Consider the following 20,215-nt stretch of genomic DNA (forward strand, 5'->3'; position numbering starts at 1 on the left):
TCCATAAATGTTCATCAACTTAAAAGCAGGGTCAGGCCTAATGTAAAATGGAGGCGTGGATGACTGTCTTTAAAACCCTGCCCTTTCTGTTTCCCTCCACCAGGAATCTAGTGATTTGATTGCGGGGCGTTTTTCACTTGACATCTCACCTAGACAATGTTTCTGTCCATGACCTTCCCTGCATTCATTCAACAAATATTTATTGAGCACCTACCCCGTGTTGTCAGGCAATGCTCCAGGTAGGTATTTGGGTTATATCAGTGAAGCAAACAGAGATTCCTGGCCCCAGGAAGCTTCCATTCTGGAAGGGAAACAGAAAAGCAATAATGTAATAAAGTAAATTCCATAGGCCATCAGCAGATAGCATGGCTCTGGGCAAAGCAAAGCAGGGAGCGAGGATGTGGGAGGTGTAGGGAGAGGACTGTATTCTCAAAGAGAGGCCAAGACCGCCACCCAAGAAGCTGGCTTCTAGGAAAAGAGGTCAGCCTCGGGGAAGTTTGGAGGAGAGCTCCAAGAAGGAAAAGGCCAGCGCCTGCAGGGTGTAGGGTCAGGGCATGCCTGGTGCGTTTGAGGAACTGCACAGAAGCCACTGTGACTAAAGTGCAGTGAACAGGGGAGGAACAGGAGAAGAAGTAGGGGGGAAACAGGCTGCTTGAGGAGTGGGGACCCTGGGAGGCACCGGGAAGCTTAAGTTTTTAATCAGTTTTAACTCTCATTTCACAAAGTTCCAAGATCTTTTAAGGCTTAGAGCTGATGAAACTGGTGATATATTTTATTCATGCATTTAATCTTTATCCATTCACTTAACAAATATTATTTATAGAGGTCACAATACTATGAAGCAGGATAGGCCTAACTTACGAGATATGAAGAACCTAACAGTAAGCAAAAGGAGACATAATCCCTGGCCTCAGGGAGTTTATGATCTACTGAAGAAGATCCACAGGAATGTGATAGTCACAGAAGTGCTGTGAAGTCAGTGAAGCAGAGGGGCCTGGTGCTGTGGGAGTCTGGAAGGGGGCATTTGACTTAGTCATGAAGGTCAGGGAACGCTGCTGAGAAAGCAGCAATTAAATGCTAAGTGAAAGATAAACAGGCACTAACCAGCAGTCTAGACGTGCTTAGGGGAACAGCAAGTGACAGGCAGAACAGTGACTACAGGAGACTGAAAAAAAGGTGGAGAAGCTGGAGCCCAGAAAGCTGGAGGAATATAACGGGATGTGTCTGGAGAGGTGGGTAAGAAGGTGGAGATTAAATGTGCTGGGGCTCAAAAATCACAATAAACAATTTGTCTTTATCCTAAACCCAGTGGGAAGCCAGTAAAAAAATATTATGTAAGGCAGTGACCTGATCAAATTTAAGTTTTAAAGATCACTAATCCATATTCAATGAGTTTAGATAATTTCTCTAATTTGTTTGCATTTTAGGGAGCCTATAGAGGTAATTCTGAGCCCAGGCATATCCTGGTGGGAATTGTAAATACTGTAGCAAGCTGATAAGAAAAAATAAGTTGAGTAGGGAAATTATTGAGCAGCCCATAAATTAAGTCAAGGAGTAAAGTAGGATTCTATATATTAAGCTTGTAAAATATGGTTTCTTTAAACTATTTGATGTTAGGGAAAAACAAAAATATTGGTTTAGTATGAATACTGAATCCCTTCTATTTTTTATAAGCATTTTGAGGCCTAACAACATTAAATGACTTTTCCAAGGTCACAGAGAAATTTCATAGCAGTTCATTCAGCATAAATTGCTTTAAAAAAAGTAAAATGCTTTTCACAGTGGCTGCACCAATCTGCATTCCCACCACAGTGCAAGAGGGTTCCCTTTTCTCCACATCTTCACTAACACTTGTTTATTGATTCTGACAGGTATGAGAGGTGATATCTCATTGTGCTTTTAATTTGCATTACTCCGACGATTAGTGATGTTGAACATCTTTTCATATGTCTACCGGCCATATGAATGTTCTTTTTGGAGAAGTGTCTATTCAGGTCCTTTGCTCATTTTTTAAATTGGATGTTTTCTTGGTGTCGAGTCTTATAAGTTCTTTATATATTTTTGAAATTAACCCCTTATCAGATGTATCATTGGCGATATGTTCTCCCATTCAGTGGGTTGTCTTTTCATTTTGTTGGTGGTTTCTTTTGCTGTGCAAAAACTTTTAGTTTGATTCAGTCTCATTTGTTTGTATTTTTTATTGTTTCCCTTGCCCAGGAGATATATCAGAAAAAATATTACTAAAAGAAATGTCTGAGATTTTACTGCCTATGCTTTCTTCTAGGACTTTTATGGTTTCCAGTCTAACATTTAAGCCTTTAATCCATTTTGAGTTTATTCTTGTGTATGGTGTAAGATGGTGGTCTAGTTTTATTTTTTTTGTACGTATCTGTCCAATTTTCCCAGCAACATTTATTGAATAGGTTGTCTTTACCCCGTTGTATGTTCTTTCCTCCTTTGTCAAATATTAACTGACCACAAATGTGTGGGGTTTTTTTTCTAAGCTCTCTATTCTATTCCGTTGATCTATATGTCTGTTTTTATGCTAGTACCATATTGTTTTGATTACTATAGCCTTGTAGTATAGTTTGCTATCTGGTCCCCTGATTCTTCCAACTTTGTTCTTCTTAAGATTGCTGTGGCTATTCAGGGTCTTTTGTGGGACCTGGAGACTATTATGCCAAGTGAAATAAGCCAGTCAAAGAAAGACAGGTAGCATATGATTTCACTTATATGTGGAATCTAATGAGCAAAATAAACTAACAAATAAATAGAAACAGACTTATAGATACAGAGAATGCACTGAAAGCTGTTAGAGGGGCAGGGGTTTGGGGGGTTGGATGAAAAACATGAAGGAATTAGGCAAAAAAAATAGAAACAACAATATGGTGATTACTATCAGGAAAAGGGGGTGGGAGAGGTAAAATAGGGTAAGGGGGGGATGAAAAGAAACGACTTGGGGTGGTGAACACACAACATAATATACAGATGATGCATCTGAAACTTATATAATGTTACTAACCAATGTCACCCCAATAAATTCAATTTTAAAAAATAATAAAACTTAGATATTTTAAAAGAGAAAATTTTTAAAAGTATAACGGGAAAATTAATTTAAGACCAAACTAGAAGGTGTGGACATCTCAATGAGTCCTAACTCTTTTGTTTTTACTTCTAAACATTATGGAACACTTATGTCCATGCAGCCTTAAAAATCCTGCTGTTTTCTGGGCACAGTTCATAAATCCCAGTCAATAGTTTCATGTGCAATATCTTTCTCACAGTTGTGTATTGAGTCTCCTCAAATTAGTCTTCAGAGGGAAAGCTGTTTGGTGTGTTCCTTTCCCTCATCCTCTGCACTGCCCTCTTCATCCATTACCATTGCCACACACATTTAATTCAGTCAAATATTTACTGAGCATCAACTATATACCAGAGAGTCTGACAAGATGCAAAGATTTAAAAATGGAGTAAAAACAGTCTCTTCAATAAATGGTGTTGGGAAAACTGGACAGGTACATGTAAAAAACTGCAACTAGACCACCAACTTACACCATATACAAGAATAAACGCAAAATGAATAAAAGACTTAAATGTAAGTAGCAAAACCATAAAAATCCTAGTAAAAAACATAGACAGTAAAATCTCAGACATCTCTCAGAGCAATATTTTTTCCAGTATGTCTTTGAGGGCAAGGGAAACACAAGAAAAAATAAATAAATGGGACTACATCAAACTAAAAGGCTTCTGCACAGCAAAAGAAACCATCAACAAAATGAAAAGGGAACCCATTGTGTGGGAGAACATATTCGTCAATGACTCATCTGATAAGGAGTTAATCTCCAAAATATATAAAGAACTTATAAAACTCAACACCTGGAAGACAAACAATCCAATTAAAAAATAGGCAAAGGACCTGAATAGACAATTCTCCAAAGAGGACATACACAGGGCCAACAGACATATGAAAAACTGCTCAAGGTCACTAATGCAAATTAAAACTACAATGAAGTATCACCTCACACCTGTCAGAATGGCTACCATCAATAAATCAACAAACAACAAATGCTAGTAAGGGTGTGGAGAAAAGGGAACCTCAGTGCACTGTTGGTAGGAATGCAGACCTGTGCGCCACTATGGAAAACTATGCAGTTTTCTCAAAAAATTAAAAATGGAACTTCCTTTTGACCCAGTAGTCCCACTTCTGGGTGTGTATACTAAGAATCTCGAAACACCAATCAGAAAGAGTCTTTGCACCCCTATGTTCATAGCAGTTTTATTTACAATAGCTAAGATCTGGAAACAGCCCAACTGCCCATCAGTAAATGAGAAGATATAAAAACTGTGATGCATTTACGCAATGGAATACTACAAAGCTGTAAAAAAGAAGGACCTGGAGATTATTATGCTAAGCAAAATAATCCAGCCAGAGAAAGACAAATACCATTTGATCTCACTAATATGTGGAATCTAATGAACAAAATAAACTGACTAACAAAATAGAAACAGAGGCATAGATACATGGAACAGACTGACAAATGTCAGAGGAGAGTGGGGTGGGAAGACTGAATAAAGGAAGGTGAAGAAATTAAATAATATATATGCATAGCCCATGGACACAGACAATAATGTAGTGAGGGCCAAGGGAGGGGGAGTTGGAGCTGAGTGGAGGTAGGCAAAGGAGGGGAAGATGGGGGACATCTGTAATAATGTCAACAATAAAAAAATTTAAAATTTTTTCTACTCTCTAAAAATCCAATGTAGTGAGAGAGACTGGAAGTAAGTGAATTGTTAAAAACAACATCACAGCTTCTCTTTAGAATTGGAACCAGGATGCTGATCAAGATAAATATCACAGCTAATTCTGCCATAGAAGGAAGCCTCACAGAAATGACATAAATGGCCAGTTCTCATGAACTTTGAAGATTTTACTAATCAGACAGAGGTGTAGGGGTTTTTCAAGCAAACAGAACTGCATTTATACAGGGCTACTTCAAACAGTGTGGACAGCTACAACATGGCCTGTGTATAGAGAAGTAAAGTATGAAAAGTCTACAAAAGTAAAGAGGACACACATCCTAGAAGAAATTTTGTGCCATTGTAAGAATTTGGGATTTTCTCCTAAGGGCAATAAGGAAGCCAAGAAAGCTTAACAGATGTAAGATGTAAGCTAAAATAAAGGGAAACTGATAAGATTTGCCTCTTTGTTATAATTTGTAAATATCATTGTATTTCTAGCTTAATTATTATGTGCTTTACATATTTCTGGGAATATGTTTCTTGGGCTTGATAACTAGATTGGTATTCATTCTGAATTGATATTGTCCTGAAATATTAAAACAGTCATCATTTTATTTATACTAATCCACACTACATCACATAAAATATTCTCTATACAAATGACCCGATATTAGACCTCAAGATTACATTATTTCTTGAATATCAAATGGTACTCACGTAATCTGAAAGAGTTAAGTGTTCCATTCCCTTCAAGGGAAGAATTTGCTGACCATAAAAAAAAATGTCAATAAAATAAAAAATATCATGGTGTGTCTGTTCAGGGCATGTTGGCAAACAGTGCATAGGTTAAAAAAAAAAAAGAAGAAGAATGCCATGATTAACAAGAGTAAGCCTTAAACAAAATAGCATGATCTATGAGTTAAAAAAATACACACAAAAACTGATGCCTAGAAAAGAGTTGACAGAGTTAGAGCTCATCTTTGAGAAATAAGGATTCTCAAATAATTCAAATGCAGTAGGTAAAATAGCAGTGATATATACTGAAACATTCAAGGAATGGCAATTTAAATATTTTAAGATTTTTTAAAATGTAAGTATTTATTGGATATTTCTTTAACACATAGTACTCATAGATTTTTCAGTTATTTCAATTATTGTCCTACATGATTCTCAAATATGTCTCTGTGTGGTGTATGTATATGTATTAGAGTTTTGCTGTTGTACTATAATAATACACCTCTTCTGATGTTCCCGTTATCTCTTTGATAATTCCAAGAGATTTAGTATGGCCTATGTAATTTTCTTCAACTTATTTTTAGTCTAAAGCAAAACAACATCTACCAACATGAGTAAATACTGAATTTCCCCACATATGACAATATATACATGTTTATGCCTTTCAATGAAGTTCAAGACTCAATGTCAAACATTAACCAGAGAAGTTTTCTCTTCTGTCAATGTGGCCAAAACATAAGAGAAAGCACTTAATGTTAGATTATATTTTGTTGTATCTTTCCAGGATTAAATTTGTAAATTAAACTTTTCTGAAGTAAAGTGAGTGAATAGCAAATTAAAACTTTTAAGTTGGATTGAACATTACTTATTTAGAACATTATGATTTTATTTAAAACTTATGACATTAAAATGCTGTTGAAAATTAGTATTTTATACCTATGCACACATAGTATGATTATTGTGAGATGGTACAGGTGCCATAAAATTAACTTTATGTCTGTATGCCTTAATGCCCATGCCTTCCTTGTCTCTTCCACCCTCACATTGCATTGTTCTATGCTTATAATCATCAAAAGCAGCTTTAGAAAACAATATTATTTGAGAGTAAATAAATATATATATATGATTATTTGAAGAATATATTAAAAATCTAGCTCTGGATTGAGCAAAACAAAAATGATTTTTCTTAGCTTACATGGAGTTGACACACCTCAAATTAATTTCATTCAGCTGTGTTTTGACTGCATGATATCTTCCTATTTTGAGGGATCCAAAATGAAACATTTCACTGAAACTCACCATTGTTCACATAGGAACTTATCCTGTGATTAAAACATTGTCCCCTTTGTGAAGGCACACCTAACTTAAAGGACATCTTCAAAGTTTCCAGTACTTTCTGCTTCATTATATATCTTATAAACTGTGTAATAAATGAATTTCCTCTTTCCCATTGGAAAACCTGAAGCCATATTTGAAACCTTTTATGATTTAGTCCTTTTATGACTGTGTTTCCAATTCTCTGTATTTTAACACGTATAGATTTGTGTGACCATCATCACAATTAGGATACAAAACAGTTCTATCATACCAAAAATAATTACACCTTTCCCTTACCTCAGCGCCAGCAACCTGTGTTGTTCCCCACCCCTACATTTGTCTTTTCTAGAATGTCATATAAATGGACTCAAACAGTATATAACCTTTGAAACTAGCTTCTTTCATCCAGCATAATGTCATTTGTGAAACTCATCTGAGTTATTGCATATATCAGCAATGTGTTTCTTTTGACTGTTCAGTAGTATTCCATGGTATGGGTGTACCACCATTTGTATATTCACCCATTGGGAGGCTTTGGGTTGTTTTCGGTTTGGGACAGTAACATATGGAACTGCTATCAACATCCATCTGTGGGTGTTAATATCAACATGAAGTTTAATTTCTATAGATAAACATCAGGAGTGATATTGCTGATTTATATGGCAGGTATATAACTAACTTCATAAGAAATGACCAAACTGTTTTCCAAAGTGGATATACCATTCGGCATTCCCACCAGCAATGTGTGAGGGTTCCATTTGCTCTACAGTATCGCTGGCACTTGGTATTGTCAGTATTTCTATTTAACCCATTCCAACATGTATGTGGTATTATCTTACATACCACAGGTTTTAATCTGAATTTCCATAGAAGCTAAAAATATTGTACATCTTTTCATGCATGTATCTTCTTTGGCCATTTTAATTGTATTTTATGTCTTTTCCTTCTTTTTGTGATCTCTTTTAAATTTATGACATCATCCTGCCTTTTCTCTGTTATTGAGAGACCTTAAAACATTTCTGGAATAAGTGTGGATATAAATGGATATAAATGCATAAATTAAATTCAGTACAAAATAAAGTCATAAAAAGTTCAATTTTTACTTCTGATTACTTTAATCTTTGCCAGGATGTGTTTTGTGGTCTATAAAAGGTATAAAGCATGGAATTTTTTTCTTTTCCTATTTCTAAGTCTGATATTTCCTAAGCTCTGGAATAAAACCTAGAACAGAAAAACCAGTAAATCATTGAAAGGAGACAAAATTATACTTTAGTCAAAGAGCCCCATGGAATCATTCTTTGAAATGGTATTAGACTATCTTTGTGTGTATTTGGCTCTGTCAATTGCATTCTGCAATTCCTGTTCTCTGCCAGCTCTGGAGAGAGAGCCAAATAACTGTGAGTTTTTTGATCCGATTGTCACCAAAAAGTTTGACAAAAGTCCTTCAAGCATTAGAACCATAAAAATCATTTACAATGGTTTTATAGAAAACTAGTTTAATTTAATTAGTTCTGCATTAAAACCATGGTTTAAACCAGGCTCATTAAAAACACAAATCTTGTTGCAAATTTGGGATTATCTGAAATGAAGTTATTTGTGCTCTGGATAGCTTCCATAAAAGTTTTGGTAAAATATGATAGTTTCAATTAACTTTTCATTTGAAATTGTGCATGTAAATTACATGGCTAAAAGCAAAACTCAAAGGAAACTACATTATATACATAAAAATGCCCTGTCACCTTTCCATTAAGAAGTTAGGCAAATGCTCTGCCAGTTCATAATGAGTGATCATTGTACTTGGTACACTTCGAATGAAATGCTTGACTGCTAAGTCTGTGAATCTAAGCTTCTAAAATCAAGAGGATTTAGTAAAAGCTTCTGAGAGGTCTGTGTGTATTTTTTCAAGCTTCTCCAAGGGATTAGGACTCTCTGGTCCCAGAGGAGTGAGTGACTTCCTGACCCTGTTGTCTCCCTCTCTCCAACTTGGTTAAAGAAGGTTTACCTTGAGGCCAGTTTGTGGTCTAGCAGAATTTCAAAAGCAAAAAGAAAATCTTACATTCCCTCTACTTGTTTGCTGAGTCCTGGATTTCTTTGGGAGAGAAGGAAGGCAGTTAGGGACAGAAGAAGGGAAGGAATGAAGGAAGGGGGGAGGGAGGGAGGAAATGAGGGAGGGAGGAGAGGAAAGGAAGGAAGGAAGGAAGGAAGGAAGGAAGGAAGGAAGGAAGGAAGGAAGGAAGGAAGGAAGGAAGGAAGGAAGGGAGGGAGGGAGGGAGGGAGGGAGGGAGGGAGGGAGGGAGGGAGGGAGGGAGGGAGGGAGGGAGGGAGGAGGAAAGAAAGAAAAGGAAGGAAAGAAAGAAGGGAGGAAAGAAGGAAGGGAAGGAGAAATGGAGAGAGAAAGAAAAGAGAAGAGAAAAGAAGGAAGGAAAGAGGGAGGGAGAGAGGGAAGAAATGGGGAGGAAGGGAGAGAGGAAGGAGAAAGAGGTTTCTGGAACACAATAGAAGTTCAATAAATATTTGTGGAGTGAATGAATGAATTACTTAAAAGATGGTATTGCAGTGTGAAGAGACTTAATCAATGCATAAATGATGAACACTACATTGTCCCTTGCTATAGAAGGTGTGAATGGTGGCAGAGAAGGCCGTAGATGGGGAAAAGACTACCCCTGGATGTCAGGGAAGGATCCTGGGAAAGAACACGAATGATGCAAGTAGTCTGCGTGGCTTTGCCTAGAGCTGGCCCAGTTTAATTTTATCTGTGCATCAGATTTGATGAGGCATAGCATGTTGATAAGCACAGGTTCCAAAAGCAGATTTTCTGCTTTGAAATCCTGTCTCCAATTATGACTGTGTGTCCTTAAGCCTTACCATCTCTGTGCCTTAGTTTCCTCCTATGGTCAAGGGAGATAATAGAGTTACCTATCTAATAGTGCTGTTATGAGGATTAAGAGTTAATATAAGTAAAAACAGTACAGGAAGTAGAGTGAAGCCTTAATGTGTTGGTTCTGATTATTCAGTAAAACTAAATGAGAGGTAGATCAACCTATTGTTCAGGTGATATAAAGAAAGTGAGGTTATCTTCTTTTTTTATGATTATAGACCCTCAAAATGTTAAACTGAATGTATTAACAGAACTATTTCCATTGTAATTAGTTAATTGGTTTTCCAGGCCTCCTATTAGTTTAAGCACTTTTTCCTTTGTTAGAAGGAAAGAGTCCCTGAGGTAAATTAAATATAAGGTCCTAGAACTGTAGAGATGAGAAATACACAAGGGGTGAAGTTATTCTTAAGGTAGCAAGAGAGGCAATCTTCACAATGCCCATTGGTGACCAACAGCTATTGACAAAGCCAACTGCCAAGCATAAGAGTAAGGAACTTGCTGTGTCTCAAGTCGGGAACAGAATTGTCAATTATTTATCGCCAGAAGACTAAGACAGCCATTCTCTCTCAGTAAAGTTATATTGATTGCATTCTGGGGGGGGGGGGGGAAGTCACATGTTTGTTGAGTTGTAATTTGGCCATAAACATTTAAAGTTAATGTTCTTAAGATAATAAAAATTATTACCAATGATATGAAAAGGAAGCCATATTTTTATATTTTAATTTTAACCTAAAGAGGAAAAATTTCAGCAGAGTTGGCAGGAAAAACAATTGGAGAGGATTTAATTCTTCCAAATATTTGTCAATATAGAAATAGTTCTGAGCACACGTGATGAGGAAATCCGGCAGAGTGCATTGGCATGGATTAAAGAAGTAACACAAAAAACTGAGGGGGTTTAGTCCATGCAGAATGGGAAGGATTGAACTGCCCTAAGAGGGCTATACTATATAGTATACTAAATTCCTAATTTACCACTTACTAAGTTTTCAATGTAATCTGTTTATTTTTTTAACAAAGTCATCCCTGAATCAATCAACAGTTAATACCAAGGGCAAAAGAAAAATTGTCCATTGACTGCTGCGAAAGCTTTCAAAAACACCAATTGATCACTAAGGATCATTGGTACAGTGAACTTCCATTCCTTTAGGGATTTGTTTAACCATGGACTTTCTCTGGAACCAATCTCATAATGTAGCTTCCCTTTGGATCTTCAGTAACCTCATTAATGGCTGCCCTGTGCTCCCTGTCTACTTTTAATTTCTCCTAGTAATAGAAATACTTCATAATGGAAGATTTAATTAACTGAGTTTCCAAAAAGCTATTTCCAGTGAACTGGGAACATTAGCTTTAATTTTTATTGTTCAAGAATGAAGATACCCTTTTTACAACAGATTAAATGCAGCAGGAAAACAACATTTTAACCACACTAAAGTGTGGGAACCCACTGGCAAAAGTCAATTGTGCTGCTGAGAAGACAAAGGTTCTGACAGTCCGATGTGAGGGGAGAGGCCCTGCTTGAAGCTTCTTGTCCTTTCCTTAACTTGTGTGACTCCTAACAGGGCTCATTCATGTCTATAGGAGCTGCAACCTGGGATAAGAATTGGCTTTCCACCACCAGGAGCAAAGCACTATAGTAAGTATGCAAGACAGAGGGTCCTTTTCCTTGCCTCCATCCCCAGAAATAAATAAGAAGTTTTTCCAGGCCCATTAGGGATGCGTCTTTTACAGCTAGGCCCTGTTTGCAAGAAATACATCATTGGGCACTGTTAAAGAAGGGGGAAGAAAAATCAGCATGACCTTGTAAAACAGAGAGGTCTGGAGGTCAATCAGCTAAGTATTTACGCAGAATTTTTTTCCACAGTATTTATTAATTTATAACCTTTGAGCTTGGTCTGACATAAAATTTATCATACTCATAGTTTGGTTTATTTACCTGACAAACTGATAGAGCATCCAGTGAGTCATCCCAACCCTTCACGTACACACATATCCGGGGCAAGCATACCCCTTGTTTTAACTGTGTCTTTAAAACCTTTATGGGAATTAGCTGCTGAATATTATTACACACTAGCCATTTTTCAAACTGAATATCTTTCACAGTGTTACCTTTTTCTCTCATTTACCAAATGAAATTAGACCACATTACAGTCTAATACATTGTGAATTGTATTTATTGGATCAGAGCCGATTTGAGTTATGGAAGCGTATGCACCCAGAAGCACTAAATGCCCTGTGAAAAAGCAGAAAGGTGGCTTAGAGGTTTATAGCACCCAGTAGCTTTTCATCTGTGAAAGACCTGGGTTCCGTTCTTTGCTTTCAGCCTGAGTAAAATTGACATTCATGGATATATCGTGACTTGTAGCACAAAAACCAAATTGTTGGTTTGCTCCAAGCATGGAAGCTGAACAAAGAATGTAGCTACATATTGCAACTTTTTGTAAAAGTGGAAATCACAAGTCTTGATCTGTTTCTGACTCCACTATGCACCAACTAGGAACAGAAACCTGTGTGCAAGAGCCCTAAAACTTACTCTTCTGTAAAAACAGAATAATTTTCATCCATATTATCCAAAGAAGACTTGATACAGTTCACAAGAACCAAGCCTCAGAGACAAACACAACCCCCCAAATCTTTTATTTGGAAAGGTTTAAATATTGTAGCTTTCATTGTGTTTGGACCTCTGAAGCAACTGATTTAAGAGTTAACTTTTGTAGGAGTTTACTGCTCCCCCAAATAATTCATTACCGATGGTTATTCTTTCTGCCTTTGCAATTAATCAGGTCTGAAAGTGCTTCATTTGGTGCATTTGTATTGTTTAAATAAATCTGGAAACACTAACCCTGTCACGTTCAGGGGTCGAGTGTGGGAATGAATCTGTAGGCACAGAGGGTAAAATACTTCAAGGCGTATCCCCAAGAGATTTCCAGCTGGACAATCAGAATTTATTTTCTGAGAGGAGGGTATCCTCGTGCAAGTGAGCCCTGTGGTGTGTTTTAAGGTCTCCTTAACCTGTCTCGGCAAATCGCATAAATCATGGCAATAAAGTCTTCCCATTCAGCATGTTAGGGACAGAGAAAGCTGACCAGCTTTTGACCTCTTATTTGGGGCCCCAACTGACCCTAACTTAGAAGTTCAAGCGGTCAATTGCAGGTCACCGAGGGCAGTCTCAGCGTCTTTTTAATTCCACTTGGGCCGCAAGGTTAAATTTAAGCAGCTCAGGTATTTTCCTAGGTTTTCAGGATGCGCTGCTTATGGAAGCCACACCGGGATGGCCAAAGGAGGAGAAAAAGAAAAAAAAAGAAAAAGAGGTAGAGATGGAGATGGAGAAAACAAACTTTAAGTTGGTGTCCTCCCCACCAGCCCCACTCCAGTATACACCAAGCCGGTCGTTTATCAGTATAATGGATCTACAGACAACCTTAAACAATTGTCAAACATTCTTTTAAAAGCCATTAGTTTTTCAACTAATATATATCTGTTTCGTGCATTTGTTGAACCCTTCACTTGTCACTGAGAGCGGCCTGTTAAACTAAGCAGAGGACTGATCAGTTTTCAGTGAGCGCTGAGCCTCAGGGTTCACCTGGGTCAGCCCCAAGATTTATGAGGCCCAGCGCCAGTATCTGATTGGGACTGTTAGTGCTAAAGAAAGCTGACACTTCCTCCCTCCCCCTCCTCCAGCTCCGCACACAAAGTCCGGTGACTTAACTTGTACATTCCCACTGGCTGCCTAAGAGGCAGCAGAATTGATGACCTGTGCAGACACCAAAGTGGACATCAATAAAGAAAGACGGATGCGGACGAGTGGAGTGACATGCCTCACCGCTGAGGGGACCGCGGAGTGGGGAGGAAAGGTTAAAGAAACACTGGAAAGTTATTGATATAAGCTCCAAGGACAAGGGTTTTGTCACTGCTTGCCTAAGAATTTGCTCTTAAAATATTTTTTCTTCTGGCTTCTATCCTTTCCCAGTTGGCAAAAAAATAAAATAAAAATAAAAATCTAGGGACCTCAGTAATTACTAGATATTTTTATTTGTTGGCTTATGTTTCAGAAATTTTTATTAATCTTTTTTTGGTCACAGAAGAGTGACACCATGATATGGACTGAAAACTGTTGAAACAGAAGCAAGAAAAATGTAAGGTACATGATGGATGAAGCATTACCATGATACTTCTTAATTAATAAAGACGGCTGAAAGCTGAGCAGATTGTATTTTCCATAAACTGGTAGATACAAATGCTCTAAGCGCCATGCTCATTTCGAAGCATCTCCCAAGGAACTGCCCTGAAATGCCAGGAACTGACTCTTGAAGTTGAAATCCATGGAACAGTTTACAAATGGGAAATGAATAAAAGTAACTGAATTAGACATTAGTACGCTGGGTGTGTTTTTATTTTAAAGTGCTCAGGACAAAAATTATTTGGTGGCTTAGCTAGCACTCCAAACTAGATCCAAGTAAAATGAATAAAAGAATTATTAGCTTTTCTCTTTCATTCTTGATGTGTTAATTTGCTCTCTAGGACGTTTTCTACCTGCTTATGTATTATGTAAATGAGACCTAAATCTAAATGTGATCAGCGAGGTTGGTAGTGATTATGTGCTTGGCCCTATCGCAAGAAATGGCAGGCTCCCTACATCACAGTGTTTGCAAGTGATCGTTCCATACTAACTCTGCCTCGATTTGGCTGTTTTCTTCGGTAACGCGATCTGTTGTTCTGCTGTCCAATAACACAAGGAAACTGCAAAAAATATAAATTTTATTTTTAATAACTCCAGGTGCTCCAGGTGATAATAGTTTATATTATGTTAAGATAAACGCTTTTTAGATTCAAAATCAAGACAGAATAAATTAATGCTGTCACACTGTCCCTTTTGTGTACAGAAACTGAGCTTGACATCTTTAGGAACTGGAGTTTGAAGTTCTTACCATTTCAGCAATGTTAAGATAGGTCAGTTTCACCGTGCACAGTCTAATGGCTCTCACTGTTCCTGGCTATGGCAGTAGAATAGGCTTTGCACTAATGTCACAACAGAGCTTGTGACAAAGTGGAGAGGGGAAGTTCTTACCTCTGATGATTCTGTTTACTAGCTCAGAATAGCCACCTTATCCAGAATCAAAAACCCTAAGTGAGGATGTCCCTGAAATTCACACTTAAACATGAAGGTTTACTGTTAAGGTTAGAGTAATATCAGCCACATTTCGTTAATTGTCATTTCTGTTCTAAAGTAGCATATAGCACACTGTCAAACGTGACATCCAAAAATGGCACTGTCAAGGGGCTTGGTGTCATCTGTTTGAAAGAGAACTTGAGGTCCCAGAGGGTTCAAGGTAACTCTCATTCTTCAAGGGCTAACTCTGGATCTGTTTTCTGCCAGGATACTTCTGATCTTCTCTCTCTATTGAACTGACAACATGGATTTCCTATTAGCATCACCCATACATGAAATTTTTTTCAAGCTGCTAGGGATTGGAATCTAGTGTGTTCTTTTCTGGGTAGTCTGACACATATTTTTCTGGGGCATCCAGACTGAAAAAGTCCCAAGGAGACATCATTCAGATACACCCTGAATTAAGGATTTTGGAAGAATTCTGAAATTCTTAATTCAGGGTATAAGTATGTAAGAAGATTCTCAGACCACTGGGGCTAAAATAACTGGGTCTGCCACTCAGGTGAACCTACAAGTTTGTGGTATTAAGCTCTGGATTCAAACTAATATCTAATTGTTCTAAGGGCTGACCTTGGCCTTTTCTGGGCTGGAAGTGGATATCAATGAAGAGTACCTTTTTCTAACCTCATGGGATTCCTGAAGTGACACTCCAGGGTTTCTCTAGTTTGAGACAAATAATTGGTTCTGTTCGCACTTGATCTAAAAGAAACATCTTAACAAAGTTTCCTTGGTATCTTTTTATGTAATATAAAACGCTCCTGGAATTTGAAATCATATTGTTAGTCTTTAAAATCATGCATTTTAGCCCTGACCAGTAGCAGGTTCGATTCCTGGTCAGGGCAAATAACTAGATTTCAGATTTGATCTCTGGGTCAGAGTGTATACAAGAGACAACCGATCAATATTTCTCTCTCTTTCTCTCTCTCTCTTCCTCTCTCTCTAAAAAAAATTAATAAAAACATATCCTCTGGTAAGTATTAAAAAAACAAATCATAGTGGTGAAGGCCTGGTGGGGAGGGGGAGTGCAGGGTGGAGGAGATCAATGGCGGGGAAAAGGGGACACCTGTAATACTTTCAACAATAAAGATAAATTTAAACACACACACACACACACACACACACACACACAAACAAATCATGCATTTTACCAAAGAATGAATGTACCTAGGATATATAACAAAGAGGTTAAAAATAATTTAACAGATTAACACCAAAAGTACACCAACTCTCTGATTGCTCTTACTAGTAGTTCTCTCTCCATTAGGAAGAGAATCATAGTAAAATGAATCAAATCACTACCACTTTGTTGGTATTTTATGCTATTTCTCAGTTTAAAATATCAAACAATAACAATTAAGTATTAAACCTTAAAAAAAGTACTAAGAATTAAATTAGAGAACCAACCAATGTTGGTAGTTTAGTGGAATCACAACCAAGTGAATTCTCTTGAATTCATTAATTAGTCTAGATGTCTCAACTGAGAGATTGAGTTGTAAAGTTACTATCTCAACCTAAATCTCTATTTTATATGTAAGTAGATAGCCACATACTTTATATTTTCCTTTCTGAAGATAGATCATAAAATGACCAGATACCAATACCAACACAATATAATAGTCTATCCAGTGTTTCCCCATAAGCAAAATGTTCCAGGCATTTTAATGATTTAACATCTACACCACACCACCCAGAAGCTCTCTCAGAATTAAAATAGCAAAAAATACAGTGTCAAACTGTTTTATTCAGAAAATACGGTTTTGTCAGTCTTTTGCCATTTACAAATAAAGCATTATCAGAATGGGTCAGCAGAGAATGCTTTTGAAGGTTTCTATGTTTTAAATGCTATTTCTTTACTTACTACCAGGAAAGTTCATACCAAATATTTGCTCAGTTTCTAGTGATTAGGTATTCCTGGCACATAAGAACACTTCACAGGGACCTCAACAGCAACGAGCCACTTAGTATGCTCCCACGGCAAAACAGTCTTTTGCCACAATGATCAAAACTTTTATTTCCACTCAAAGCGTGTCTCAATAAAACAAGCACTTGCTTTGGAAATTCCTTCTTCAGCTCTTTGAACTCCACCAAGTAAAATATTTATTTGGCAAAGCTACTATTTTATAAGTAAAATATTTTTCCAAGTAGATACAATTGAAGATAGCCTGTCTACTTTTTAGCTGGAAATAGAATCTGTTACTTTAAAAGATAAACTACTATTGCTTATTATTATGACAATTGTTGCTATTACTTTTGTTGGAAGGAAGAGGAAAGGGAGAAGGAGGGGAGAGAGGGAAGTGAGAAACGAGGAAAGTCTCTCATTTTTGCGCAGGATCCTCAAAGACTTCCACCTGTGGTTTCACTGAAATGGGCATCTTATCTCTTCCTGAGGCTCTTGAACTAGTTCACTGAAACCGTCTGTTAGTAATTTTGGACAAATAGTGCAACCAGAGTTGAAAAGATGGCAGTTATGTGGTTCATGTAATTAAATGGCTGCCTGCGTTGATTCAGTGAAGAGACGCATGTTTCAGGACCAGGACAACACAGTACCCTACTCCAATCGCATAATCCACACAACTGTCCTCATAATCCACGTGGACCATCCCACTTCAGTGTGCTGTCCAGACGCCCAGTCATTAAGATTATAAGCATTATCATCTAGCTGGTGGTTACAACAGCCTTTTTTGCCAGGCTGGCTTCCAATTTGTATTTTCCCCCCAGACATAACCAATATTCAAAACCACAGAAATGTCTCTTTTTAAAAAAACTACTTTCGACTACTTAGCCTATTCTATATTGCAAACTGTGGGTAATACTTTGCGTTATCTATTCCCAGGGTAACTTTTTAAACTATGTTCTGGCTCCCAATTGTGCCGATACTCATTTGACTAACAAAACTTACACCTCAATAAACAGCAAGTCTGCATATTAGATGAGAAAAGGAGATGCCATAAAAAACACAGTTTCTAAAAAACAAGAAAAAGAGAAAACAAAAGCCTGCAGTGCAAGTTGGAGAATGTGATTTTGCCCCGTTTCAGAAGGTTGCTTCTGTCACCAAGATTTCTCTCATTTCCATGAACTGCTTTTTCTATTAAGATCTTCTGGGGAAATAAAAGCAAAGGGTAGAGAATATGCTGAAGATGACAGATGGCTCATCTTTAATGACTTAGAAAAGTGGCGCCCCAAGTTTCACTTTAAGAAAATGCTAAGCAATGCCATCTATACATTTTATCTAACATGATAATTTTGCCTATTGTGGAAATAGTATCATTTTACTATTATGATTATTGGCACATTTCTAAGGAGCATGTCTATTAATTTTGAAAATATTAGGTAAATGCAAATCCAAGGTCTTTTTCTTTTTTCTAAATTATTATTAAGGATGAATGTCCTTAAAGTGAAGCCTCTGGTCAGTAAATGGGGAAATTCACAAGCAAATGGACATGTTGTAGTATATAAGGGAGTTTTCTAAAGCCAAAGGAATTTTCCATTAACAGTGAAGAACCCTATGTCTGCTACTTTATGGCAGATATTCTATGAAATATTTCTTATGAAAATTAAACAAAGTATTTTACCTTAGTGAGGTTACAGGTAAAAACAAAAACCAAAAAAAAAAACAACACCTGCTAATATACTATCATTAGCTCTACAGGTAATATTATTATTATTATTATTATTATTATTTTTGATGATGATGATGATGATGATATATATTCACTGCAGGAAAAAAAAAATCACTAGAAAGCCCAAAATTAACCATAATCAAAATTCTGGTGAACATTCTTTCAGAATATATATATCTGGAGGGGAAAAACACACACAGACCCATGAAAAAACTCATTCTTTAATAAATACAATTATATGATTCTACAAGCTATTTTTAAACTCAATAGTATGTCAGGGACATAGTTCCATGCTAATAAGTATAGATCTGTGGCATCATTTTAAATAGCTTCATAGTAGTCCATTTGTTATCTCCCCATTAGTAAAATTTTAATTTGCTTCAAATTTTAAGTTGTTTTAGCTTACACTTTTTGGTATCACTTTTTAGTGTATATTCCTAGAGGAAGAGAAATTAATACATTTTAAACATTTTATTACATATTAGCAAACTTTCCTGCACAAAGGTAAAATCTCTTTACATTTGCTCCAATTTATGCTCATACCTTAAAATAACCAAGCTGTTTCCTCATTGCCACTCAGGTATAAAATGTGCTTTTAATGGACTGCTTCTATAGGAAGCTTCATTGCCATGAAAATCACATACTTTATAAATATTTAACCAATTTTTAAAGTAGATGGCACTACTCCCATGTAAGACAAGATTTTTAATTGTTGTTACCCTATTTTTAATTATTGTTACCCTATTTATTTTAAACAAATTATTTATTTAAAATGTTACTTTGTGCCTTCAAAAACTCATTTATATTATGCTTTTTTAAATGGCTTATGTATTTAGCTTTTTTTTTTTTTAATTTTAGGTCCTTGACAGTATTATACAGGCCAAATAGCAAGGGGGCCAAATTTTGCTTAAGAAAAGAAAGAACCCTGACCCTACTTCCTCATATGCTATTATATGCAATATTTTCCCCTCAAATAATCCAAAAATAAAATAAAATGTCTCCTTTGATTTTTTTATCCTTCTTGTGTTTAATATAGTATTTAAGATCTTCCAATTTTAAAATGTATAATTACTATCTTTTTTTTTCTTCACAGAAGAATCGTAAGATCATGGAATCAACCCCTCAAAATCAAATGTTTCAAGAAGCTTCTGGATCATATTTTTAGTTATGAGAACTAAATAGCCCCAATTATATTTTCTTATCCTATTGAACCTCTAAACTTTTTACATCACTGGAAAAGCTTAGTGTTATATTTTAAGTTAATCTAACTCTAGGTAGTCTGTTTTGTCCAAGACAAAGACCAGGAGACTCTCTTTTCCTGTGTCTTTAAACTAGTACATAACTTCTGTTTAAGGGCCTAGTGACAACTGTAATGGATAATTTACAACCTATAGGGCTTCTGGATTAAATAACAGAGGTTCTGTAAACCAACAGGCTTCAGACTTCGGTGAAAGCACCAGTAATTTGTTTATTGCCCTTTCTCAGTTCCTCAATTACAATTGATCTCTGCTAAACAGTCTAGTGTTGCTAATTGTTTGGAAAGGGAGAAAATAACTTAATCTTTATAGGCATCTTCTAGCCCAGAATTTGTCCTTATAATTCAGTGCCATAATCTCACCTAAGCACAGATAAATGGAATCCATACATCTAACCATAACAAGTCCTTTCAAAATTAATTTATAAACAACCAAAGCTAAAAGAGCTGTGTTTGGAACAGAAGAAATGGTGACCGATTGTATCTGATATTGAGCCAATGAC

The 20,215-nt window shown here is 36.6% G+C and overlaps 1 long non-coding RNA gene across 1 annotated transcript in view; it reads right to left on the reverse strand.

The window, feature by feature from the left end:
- Positions 1 to 243: 243 nt before the first annotated feature.
- The window catches only part of LOC107539593 (uncharacterized), a 142,083-nt gene continuing 122,111 nt past the window's right edge, over positions 244 to 20,215 (reverse strand). Inside the window, exon 3 of the long non-coding RNA XR_001603417.1 lies at positions 244 to 301. This is a non-coding gene — a long non-coding RNA (uncharacterized LOC107539593). The remainder of the gene's footprint in view (positions 302 to 20,215) is intronic.

This window comes from Miniopterus natalensis, chromosome 3 (assembly GCF_054644295.1).
Source record: "Miniopterus natalensis isolate mMinNat1 chromosome 3, mMinNat1.hap1, whole genome shotgun sequence".
Taxonomy (NCBI): domain Eukaryota; kingdom Metazoa; phylum Chordata; class Mammalia; order Chiroptera; family Miniopteridae; genus Miniopterus; species Miniopterus natalensis.